Source organism: Phalaenopsis equestris, unplaced genomic scaffold (assembly GCF_001263595.1).
Source record: "Phalaenopsis equestris unplaced genomic scaffold, ASM126359v1 Scaffold000090, whole genome shotgun sequence".
In the NCBI taxonomy this organism is placed as follows: domain Eukaryota; kingdom Viridiplantae; phylum Streptophyta; class Magnoliopsida; order Asparagales; family Orchidaceae; genus Phalaenopsis; species Phalaenopsis equestris.
Genome location: NW_018164532.1, coordinates 860,526 through 873,026, shown reverse-complemented (window position 1 = coordinate 873,026; position 12,501 = coordinate 860,526). Strand labels below are relative to the sequence as shown.

Genomic DNA, 12,501 nt, shown 5'->3' with positions numbered 1-12,501 from the left:
TTTTGAGTTGCAGAGGTGGAGGATATCACATTTGAAAAAAAAAAAATTTGGTGATGCAATCAATGGGTGATACAGTCAGTGTCTTAGTCTCCAAGTGAGAGAATTGTTGAGAAAGAGGAGCCATGTCCACTGCAGCTTAGGCAAGTTATTAAACCAAAAATTAAGTTTAATAACTTTCATTAATCTCTGTCGCACGCCTGATCTCCCACTTCTTTCCTTCTCCGTTAAATCGTGTAAATCACGAAACTGTGTGAAGCTCCGCATTCCTCCTCCTCAACGCGTTCTCGCGTCGTCTTGATTTGGAATCCCGTTTCCCGCTTTGCAAAATTGCTAAATATGATTATGGTTGCCTTAAGAAAATCTTACTTGCTTGGTTATAAATAGGATAACGCAAAGCCCAGGAAACTCATCTCTCCTACCTAATTCCAAGTCTCTCGGCTATGCAAAAGAAAAAAGGGAAAAAAAAGGTTGTTGTTGCCTTTTTTTTGGGGGTTTGCTAAGGAAGTAATTCCTTTGATTTCTCTCTTACATGACTTGAGAGAAAGAGGAGAGAGGAGAAGAGAAGAGAGAGAGGAGAAGAGAGGAGAGAGAGAGAGAGGAGAAAAGATAAAATTTTTTTGTAAACGTTGAGGCGCTCGACGGTGTAATTTCCTCAGCTAATAAAATCCTCTGCAACTCCGTGGACGTAGGCAATTTGCCGGACCACGTAAATCTTGTGTCATTTTTCTGGAGTAATTTTTCTCGATCTATTTTTCTCTTTATTGCCGTCATTTTTCACAACAAGGGCATGTGATGAATTGTAACTAAGAGGATTCGATTGGGTTCTGAATCCCGAGCGCTTAAAAGAAAACCAGCATAGACAGGACAGAAGAAAAAGTGAATAGAGAAGTAGTAGAAAAAAGGGAGATCATAAGATAGAGATTATAAAGAGAAGAGAAAAAGTTGAAAGAAAAAAAAAGTAATATCAGAGAGAAAGATAAGAGGCACACTCAAAAGATTTAAACAAACTTCAAAATCTTAGTTGTTTTAACATGCTACAGAATCTAATTAAGTGACAAGGGAAAATGCCTCCCTTGGCAAAAACACGCCCGTTATCAACCAACGATGGAATATATTAAGTAAAATGCCAAAATGATCCTCTTGACTTTTTACAAAGTGTTGTTTTAGTCCTAGAGTTTATAAAAGTATTATTTTAGCCCTCAGACTCTTTAATACGGTTTGAAGTAGTCTAATAGTGAGTAATATTTTAGCCCTCATTAAAACAGTCTGAGGACTAATTTAGCACTATTATAAACTCTAGGATAAAAAATGCTCCATCTAAACATCGGGGGGATATTTTGACCTTTTACTCTATTAGAACCTTATTTGATCAATATACTAATAAGATAATAATTCTGACGAAATAAACAGACATCTAGTCCTACACAATCTTGCCCATATGATCAATTCCACTCTTCAGTGTGGCAATCAATGAATCCATCACAGATAAAGGCTGTTTAAATTTCAATAATTAATAAAGTACTGCTGATAAGAGTTTACCAAAATATGATTAGAACAAGTGATCCGTCTAAAATATAGCTAATAAAAAGTATGTTTGCATCCTTATTTGTGCTTCTCAAGGTAATTCTAGAAGATTTCATTACAATAAACCAGATTGATGGAAATATGAATGCCCGTACTCCCAGACTTGTGATGTTTACTGTAGCATAGATCTAAACCTTATTGTCTAGCTGAAATTTTCAAGTTGAAATATTGTTGCTTTTGTACTTATAAGCCAGAAACTTATATTAGCGGGCCTAGTTTAATTATAACTAAGGTTCTATACATGTACCATTTATCCTGATTTTAATTAAATTTCACATCCACTTAGATTTGTGTAAGTTGGAGTTGAATTCTCCAAGTGCAATGTCGGCTTATTTAGCCTGAGCTTAATTATATTTCACATCCACTCGAATTTGTGCTAGAAAGTTGGAGTTGTATTCTTCCAGCGTAATGTAAGGCTTGGAGACAACTTCGAAGGAAAAGTTTTCTCCAAGTACTAGTTCAAACCGTACGTGTTCTCTGTTGACTTCGATTGGTGTTATTCTTCGTCTATCCATTTTGTGAATGATTTTGCATGCACAATTAAGATTTGGTCAAGTTCGCAAGATTACGGCTTCCCTTCTTGAGATTTGAATCCTGTTTAATGTGTGGTTTATTTAGATCTCAACTTTCTTGTAAAAAAAAATCATTTTTGACAATCTTTAGTTTACTGATGGGATTAATTGTACTTATTTTTATTTGCATCAATAACGACGCAATTTTGCTAAATTAAAGTTGATAAATTGGTAATTGGATTTGTTGAGATTTGTATCAAATGAGGAATCCTATTTATAAATAGAAGAAGTCTAGGAATTTATTTACAAATGTCGTAAGGCTCTATATAAGACCGAGTCATTAATAAAATAGGAAATATTTGAAGAACAATTACTTTCTATATGATGATATCAGAGCCCTAGCACTGGACTAGAAGCAAAGGGAAGAAGGAGACAGGAGATGGCTTCAACTTTAAATGCAAGGAGGCGGGATCTTCGTGATGCGCGATCCAGTCGTTGCTATTGTTGTATGATCCCTTCATTGTGTTTCCCAAGTGCAGAAGGAGCAGAAGCAGGAGCGTTGTTACTACTGTTGTGCGATCCAGTTGTCGTGTTTCTCGAGCGCAGAAGGAGCGAAAAAAGGGAGTTCTAGAGGTCTTTGTGTTGTGTGATTCTGTCATTGTTGTCCAACGAGCCATCATTGCTATCCTGTGAGCTCTAATTGCGGTTGTGATCCCATCGTTGCCGCCCAACGAGCCTTAATTGTGACTGCTGGAGTTTCTAAGGTCTTCGTACAAAGAGATCCCTTCATTTGTTGCGAAGCAAAGGGGAAGTACAGGCTCCTGCTTGCATAGGAACAGGGAGGTTCAAGCAGCATCGCGTGGAACAGAAATTGGCAAGATCTTTAGAACAGGCATACAAAGCAAATAATAGTTAAATTTAGGATGTCAAAAGAAGAAGATGGCGCAAGAGGTAAGGGCGTGGAGCTTTTAGAGAAGATAGATCCTGAAGTTTTGAAGATCTTAATCAAGCTCATACAAGGAGCTAGCATCTTGATGGGGGTCATTACCTCACAAGTGCTTCGACACAAGTGAAGCAAAATTCCCTCCGGTGGATCTGAAACTTGATGGACCGGCGACATATTTGAGTTGTTCGCGTTGAATCAAGGAAGTTCTAGTAGAGAAAAAACTAAATAGATATCTGATGGGAGCTGAGCCAAAGAGTGACAGTTTTGAGAGAGATGAGTGGAGGACCACATACGCCTTGCTTTACACCTGGCTACTTAACTCGATGGTTCCATCAATTGCCTCATCAATTGACGGCATTCAAAAAGTGAGGGACATCTGGGCAAAGCTGAAGGGGACCTATGTTGGGACTGAGAACCACATGAGAGTGTTCCAAATTCAGCGTGTGAGGGACATCTGGGCAAAGCTGAAGGGGACCTATGCTGGGACTGAGAACCACATGAGAGTGTAGCGTACAAATTCAGCGTGACATAGAGGCAGTGGTACAGGGTGATAGATCGATTCAGGAATACTTCATAGAGCTGGAGCAGTGCGGCAAGATCTTGATCACTTCTCACCTATGTCAAGTTGTGGTTATTCGGGGTGCAAGAAGAGGAAAATCTTTGCACGGATGACGACTAAATAGTTTCCGACTCACTCACAAGCCTTTGATCAGAGGAGATCAGTCTTCCTAGCCCAGACAATGATTCCTTCACTGAATGAGGTCATTGTCACGATGATACAAGAAGAGAGTCGCATGAAGATACACTCTGAGCTGAGTGGACTTCCAGGTACACAATCAAACTTTAACTGTCTTGAGCTCAGGTATGATAAGTGCCCAGGAGGAGACATGCAGGTGCTACAACTGTGAAGAAGTGGGATACCTGAGTAAGGCTTGTCCAAAGCCACCCAAGAAGAGAAAAACGGGTGCATGTGGACAGTCTAGAGGTTGTGGTTGTAATTGTGGGGGCCAAAGGGGTGGAAGAGGGGGCAATTAGGAGATTTTGATGGCAGCGAAAAAAGCGGGAGAGACGGGTGGTCTTTATCGATGAGAATCACAAGCTCCTAGAGAGATTGAAGAGAAAGCAAAGAGCGGATGCATCAACCTTATCATCATCCAATAGAAACATTGTTACTTATACTCACTCAGCCAAAAGTACTCATGATACACATCCACCACAAGATCACCATAATGGATAGTGGCTTCTGGTTAAAAAAAAAATACATTTACGTAATTTATCCAAAAAAATATTTGTAGAGCAAAAAATCTAATCATCACCATAAAAGATTTGAAAGTAGCAAGACAATTTTTATTTAAATAAAAATAATTAATCTCCTCCAAAGTGACCCCTATAGTTCAATGAATTAAAATAGTAAGATTACATACATACCACTCAATTATTATTTATTTAAATATCTAACAACTATATTTACATTTTTACATATATGCCACCTTACCTATGCATGAAAAGGGTGTTTCACCTTTTTAAAGGTTAAACTAGTGGTACTTTTGATGTAGTATCAAAGTTTTGAATGGTATAAATGTAAAAAATAAAGTTGAGGTATTAGATATGTAAATGCATAGGAATTGCGTGGAATGTATGTAATTGCCTCATTAGAATATCATTACAATTTAAAATAAAAACGCTTGAATTGATCCATAGTTATAAAAAGAAATATTTGCAATTCAGTACTTGGCATAAACTGCAAAGAACAGGGAGAACTATTCCATGGATGTAAACCTGCTCCATTGAGTAAATTTAGAACTTGCTATGCAACTCCAAACAAAGCAAACAGATAAGATGGTTTAAAATCAAGCCCTTTCATTTTAAAAGATAAACACTTTAAGTTCAATGAATCTCATATTGTATAAATACTTCAGACGGATAAAATGAACCTGCCAAAAGCAGGGCTGAAGCCTACTCATTACAAATAGCAATATGTGGCCGTGAGAGAAAACAGATCTCTGGCTGATGGAAGAGATTATACATATAAATTTTCAACAGATTTTAAATAAGAAAGCTCAAGGCTTATAAAAGAACAACCTGGATAACAAGGTAAAATAAACCCATATGACTCCATGTTTACTGAAAAAAATTACGGCACACCAAAAGTGATAAACATGATCAAAATCATTGTTAAGATAAAAAAATTCATAAAATAAATTCAGTAATATGACATAATTACACATTTATCAGTGGTTTTTCAACCATAATGAACCATACATAAAGCCATCTGACACAAATTCATTTAAAAGCTAAGTCTAACCTGGTCTTTTCGACCTTGTGAACCTTGATCTGGAGTAGTTAGCTCTTGGTATAAAGAAAATTGCATGTAGACATTCCGACCCCTGTAAAAAATCGACTCGTACACTTTATTAGCAGTTAAACATGGCAGCATCACATTAGCATAACTCTAAATTTAAAAAATCAGCTGGAAATTTTCAACCATTCAATGGTATACTTCTGGGAGAATGTTATGCCCGTAACAAGACAATTCCCTCCTAAACCGGCCGAAAGCCACCCAACCGACCCGCCACAATAGCAGGCGGGCCGGTCCTTTTCGCGAGAGGGAACGCGGGGAGCAGGAGGGTGCAAATTGCCGTGACAAAAGAAGGCAGGGAGCAGGTGGGGTCCACCTTACCTAAACGTACCTAAGCGTCCATATTTACAAACATAGCACTCCAATCTTTAACATCACATCAGAAATAACACTATTATCACTTTTTAAAAGTGAAATACACATTTCCGTGCACAGGTTTAAAGCACCAGAGTGTCATGTATGTAAAGATGAACTTTTAGGTGTGAGATGTGTAAATACATAAAAAATTGTGAGCTTCGTATGTAAATTTCTCATTAAGTTAATAGGGATCATATTACCAAACACCACAAATTTTAGTAAAATTATTATATGACTGACGTTTGCATCTAAACAAACTAATAACAAGCAATGAAGCTAGCAGGCATAGAGGGACAAAAAGTTTTTACCGCCAAGTTCATGATGCCCTTAACTTTGTCATAAAATTAGTTACATGAAGGGATGAATAAAACTAAAAGTTTCAGAATAAGAAACATCAATGAAGTGAAGATATCAAGTTTGACAAAGTTATTGTATTAAAATGTAAATTTAAACCACTTCGTAATCCATGGAACCAGCAAATTAGTTCAATTTCATCAGACTTCAACAAACAATAATAAGGAGTAGAACTGTCAACTAAAGATTAACAAGAAAATCATCATGCACTATTCTACCAAAACATAATATGATTCCGTTAGAGACCATTAACACCGGAGCTAAAAATGAATGGATATATTATGGATTTATACGAGAGACATAAAAAGAGCGAGGATAATCTATCAGCCTTATAGCCATTTAAAAGTCCTAGAGGTGCAACTCAAATGAAAAATGACCTAAAAGTGTTGGTCGTAGCTCATAACTTTCACTATTAGTCAAATCACCCCACCATTGCAGATCACTCTTTACAAGTTGAGCTAAGCTCAGGTAAATGAAGCTTGAACCCATGCTGCATTGGAGCTTGATAGAGCAGCTCAACCTTGTTGACATCCTCAACCTCAATATAGGAATGACAAGAATGGTCGTTGTGCTAAGGAGATTGGATGAGGATGAAAAGAACACTTGATAAACTATATGAGGGGTAGGTGGAGGTAGTCAGAGGTCAAAGGATGATGAGGTTATGGAATACCAAAGGTTGGATTAATGATGATCGAATGGAATAAAAGATGGGGGGGATATATTGGAGTGGCAGCAAAGACATGGATTTAGTAGAGGTCAAATAAACTGGACAACCACGACATGGATTCGATGGAGATTTCCTTGAACAAACACAAAATTGAAAGAGGATGAGGAAGAAAATTAGAGGGACTAAAAAAGTTACAAAAATCAAGAAGAGAGGAAAGCTAAGAGAACAGAGGATTGAGAGAGATAATGAACCGAGATTGTTAGGCTTTAAAAAAAATATATCATGTCCCATTATTTTGTATACTTATAGGTATATCTTATTTTGACCTTTTATTTATGCAAGATAGCTCGCGAGCTATCAAATAAAGTCATGGCCAACTCTAAATTGGGTTCCTTCATGACTTGAGTTTTCTATGCAATTCAATTAATGCCAAGGTTCATCTGCATCCTGTTTTAGCCATCAATAATCACCGATTCACAACAACGAACTTCCCAAGCCATGCACTATCCATTGCAACAAAAAGATTAAAAAAAACATTCAACAAACTTAATGGTGAAAGCCTCCAAGCACAAGAATAATTATCAGTGACCAACTCCAATGATTTCAAAAGTGATAGAAGCAATCATGATATTATATTTGTTGATGCATAAGTTGTGACCATGGGAGTTGCCCAATATAAATATGGCTTGAAAAATAATTCTATAACTTAAAAAGTTTATTTTAATTATGAGGTTGGTTTAAATACTAAATTACAATCATCACATTAAATAAAGTAGGATGAGATAATAAATTTCTATGTTTCATTGCATTTGCATTTTAGAAATTTTGCCAAGTAATCATTTTAAATAAGTAGTTAAAATATTTAGATTATAGTATACCGCCCATCTAATCTTCATCAAAGACATTTTTATCTTCTTGGTTTATGCTGTCTTCTATATCACTGGATTTGTAGTTGATCTCTTTTTCTATTTTTTGGTACTCATAATCTTCATCTTCGTGATTTACTACTTGAGCATTTAAACAATCAAACATAAATTTGATCAACTTGTTTCCAACGGTGCTTGAGCATCTCCAACTCCAGATGTTCTTTTTGCATCATCCCAAGCAATTTAATCATCACAAAAAACTAAAACTTCATTAAGAATCACAATATTGGCACCCATCTCTCAAAGCAATGCAAGGCACTCACCATACAACAGGAACTTAGCATCATCTTCTTTATTTCAAGGTAATTGTAATTTTAAAGGAACCAAACTTATAACTCATAAATAAATATTATAAAGTTATGAGATAGGGTAATAGTACATATGGATTTAAAAATAATAGCTCAGGGAGAGGTGCTTTTGGCATACTATGTGATCACAGCTCAGGGAGAGGTGCTTTTGGCATACTATGTGATAACCATTGAGATTTAGAGATTATTTTATTTGACTGTCATGTAGACCCAATTGATAAACAAGAAAGACAAATATAAATAATTTGACTGTCACATAAATGAGAATGTTTAGGCAAAAAATGTTGAATATGAAAAAACTATGAAGAATAAAATAAAAAAAGATCGTATGATAAAGGTAGGAGTCACAGGGCCCACAGATAAGGAAATGGAAGATAACCTAAGTAGTTTAGACATGTTCAAGAAAGGTTGAAGATACGGCAATACGACATGTAAATAAAATTAATATGAATTAACTATGAAGGAAGCAAGACAAATCAAAGATAATATGGAAAAAACTTTTCCAGGGGAAATATAAAATAATGCACAATAGATTGAACACCTCAAGCAAAACTACACATACATTAACAAACAAAAAAGAAAAAAAGAGAGATTAGTAAAGCCGATCCCAAATAGCTGAAATAAGGTTAAAGGCGACAATGATTGTGATTAGTCTTTCCTTCTATTTTAAACAAGCACACAATAGGCATATTATCTATTAGTTAGGCTGATGCTGCCAATAAAAAACAATAATTTAAATAAAAGCTTCTTAAACATTACAATATTCCTTGATTTGCTTAAACTGTAAAACTTTTAGCTACCTCTGCAATCAATAAAGAATGATACATGGCTTTAATATTCTCATTCATGAAAACCAATATGTCTTTTGGATGATGCTTAAGCACATACTTTAGATTAAATGTGTCCACAAATTCTCAAATATAAATAAGCCTCACTATATTTTCTTTTTCAATTTCTAACTAAGCTAATATGTATATTTATTTATTTATACATACACGTGTAAGCTCAGCCAAGTGCAGGCTGCGCTTAACTTGCTACTACCTTGACTCTCACGAGATATCCTTGCAAACAAAATATCTTGGAGACAATTTTTTGCGTCAAAAAATGCAGAAAACTGGAATATTTAAGGTTTTAGACAAGAAAACTCTAAAATTGTTATTCGGTGGAAGTTCAGCACTACAAAAGAAAATTGAGGTTGATGAATTTGCTTCAAAATTAAACTTAAAATAGTTATTAAGGAATGATTTGCTTTGATGTTTTACAGAAATAGCTGCATTAAGTTAAAAGTAAGAAGGCTTGATGGCGAATAGGGCGGCGAATAGGGCTGCAAATGAATGAAGTGTTTGACAAGTTACTCATAACTCGGCTCGATAAGAGCTCGTTCATGTTCATTTGATTAACTAATTAAGCAAGTTTGAACATTGTTATAACTACTCAAGTGTTAATGAACAAGCTTGAACACCCTCTTATTCAATTTGTTTATGTTCATGAACAATATTATTTAAAGCTCGCTGAGAAGTTTGATAAACAGTTTCATTTAAAGACAAAAAATATCAATTTAATACTTGTGAATAAAATTGATTAAAGTTTTAATTTAAGTTTGTGAATAAAAAAACTTAATTTAAATTTTATTTATGTTAAATTAAATTCCAATCTGTGGTACTAAAAACGAAATAAAAAATTATTTGCTTAGTTGTTTATTTATTTTAAGCATTTATATGCTTATTTTAGTTATTCATTTAAAAGCTCATTTATTCTTTTATGTTCAACAAATAGCTCATTTATAAGCTAGATAAAGCTCGTTTGATTAGAAAATAAATAGTTTAATCATAATACTCATTATTTTGTTCGATAAATCTAATTTAGTTATAAAATAAAGAACACGATGACACTAATTTCAATTTGTTCAATAAAAATTATTTGCATGAAAATTAAATAGCTCTGTAATTTACTCATTAATGTGCTCGATAATGACTCAGTTATCATCATATAAAATGAACAAAAATAAAGCTCAAATAGGAACTAAGCTTAAACATAAACACAGAGCTCGATTAGAGCCTGAGCCAAGAGCTCAAATTTTATTAACAAGTTCAATATTGAATACAACCCCGAAAGCTCGATTTGAGCTTGAGCTTCAAACAAGCTCTCCAATAGTTTAAAAAAATGGCAAATTAGTCGATGGATTGTTTTCATGGGGGTCGAAATAGTCAAAATAGTACTCACTTATGAGTATTTCGATCCATATTAAAAAGGTGTGGGGGCTAAATTTACATTTTTAAAAGCTCTGGAACTAAAATGCACCTAGGAAAAAAGTCAGGGAATTATTTTGACACTTATATGTTTATCTAATCTAAGAGAACACAAATGCACGCACGTTGGATGATAATAAGCTTAAGTAGAAAATTTATTATAATATTTGAGTTACCAAGGATGAATATATGTGTCCTTAGGGGTGTAACCGACCCAAGCTAACTTGTGAGCCAGCTCGTGCTCGACTTGATAAGTGGCCAGTCAACTGAGCTATATGAGCTAATAAGTCGAGCTCAAGACAGCCCCAACACTACTCTTTAGCTCATGATCGACTCGTTTAAAAAATATTTAATAGAAAATATACTTAAACCATATTTAAATTCAATGCTTTATCTTTAAATAATTAAAATTATTTTAAAATAATATTTATATTTTATATAAATTATTTTATTATTATTTATCTTTTGCTTGTCCATTTGACTTATCACTTATCATTTTCTTTTTCATAATAAACAAGCAAGCCCAAACTCATAGAATTAAGCTCGAGCTCGGGCTCCAACAAGATTAATTAATCAAGCTCAAGCTCAAATCAAGCTCATGCTGAGGGTGGCTCGAGCTTGACTCGACTAGTTTTACTCCCCTATGTGCCATTATGGCATATCCTGCATTGCTGGTACTAAAATCAGCTACAAAAAGTGTAACAGAGTATACAGCAGGAAGTTTGCAACCATATGAACATTTGAAAATAAGCAGCTGCTTCAGCTTTTTTTTCTTGTTCAGAAATAGATGGAGTGGACTCCAGTAAATTCCAATTAAAAAGAAGAACAATAAATGGATCAAATATTAGCCCAAAAGTGCAAAAAATCACGTTTTGGGAGGATAATGAATAAGAAAATCATTGCAAAGCAATAAAGAATCAAATAACAATAAAACAAAGGGGCATTCAAATACATATCCACCATTTCCTATGCATACACATATCTAACACCTAAATTTTGCTTATTACGTTTATACCGCACAATCATTCATATCTCATCAAATATACCATCATTTTAACTTTAAAAAAGTAAAATGCAATTCTGCATGCATGCTTAAGGTGGTATGTGTGTAAAAAATAAAGATTAGGGGTTAGATAAGAAAATGCATAGGAATTGAGTGGCATGTATTTAATCTTCCTGAAACAAAACTTCTGACTTACCTAACACTGGGCTGGACAAGTGAATAGAATTGCATGGCGTTAGCAGCCGAAGATGTATCCCACATCTGGAGAAGGGCCTGAAGCCGAAACAAATAAAAACAAAATTTTCATTGAGTATTTTATAATAAATAAAAAAATAATCAAGCATTTCAGATTCACCCGACATACAAGGAAAACCAAATGCCAACAAAAAATAAAAATCAATAAATAAAATGAATTAAAACCTGATTTTTTGCTCGAAGCATTGCAATCTTTGTAACCTCTCCAAAAGGTTGCAGCAACTGGAGCAAATCAACCTGAGGTCAACAACCAAAACGAAAAAAAACAAAAGACTTCCCGTTCTAAATCAATAGTTCTCAACAATGCTGGGGCATCTGAAGCGTAGAAACGCCAAGGAACAGAAAGGCAGTGATGAAACCCACCTCTGAAATCTCATGCCCCACGTTTCGGACGTGAATGACTTTCGAGGGCTCCGTCATCTTCCGCTCGCCTCTTCAACATGCATAAATAACAAAAGCTATTTCAGAATCCGCGCAGTGCGAAAAGAAAGAAACCTATAGGAACTAGAAAGCACATTCAATATCAAAAGCAGGCGAGATTGAAATGGAGGGATTTATTAGAGTTATTGGAGAAGATGAGAGAGAATTTTGGTACATAAAAAATGATAAAAATAATGAAAATGGGTTAATTGGTCTTATCGATGTGTTATAGAAATATTTCATCGCATAAAAATATTTTTCCTCGTTATTTTCAATATTATTGGTCTTATCGATGTGTTATAGAAATATTTCATCTCATAAAAATATTTTCCCTCGTTATTTCGATAGTTTTTTGCGTTATTCATATGTTATTGATGTGTTACATATAATAACACATAATAAGACACTAATAACATATAATAACAAAATTTTACACTCTATAACCCGCGATATAACACGTGGAATAACACATAATAACACACTAATAACATATAATAACACAATTTTACACTCCATAACCCGCGGTATAACACGTGCAAAATATTTAATACATGTTATATT

At 34.6% G+C, this 12,501-nt stretch overlaps 1 pseudogene; it reads right to left on the bottom strand.

The window, feature by feature from the left end:
- Positions 1–12,094, bottom strand: part of LOC110020072 — a 21,968-nt pseudogene extending 9,874 nt beyond the window's left edge.
- Positions 12,095–12,501: the final 407 nt, after the last annotated feature.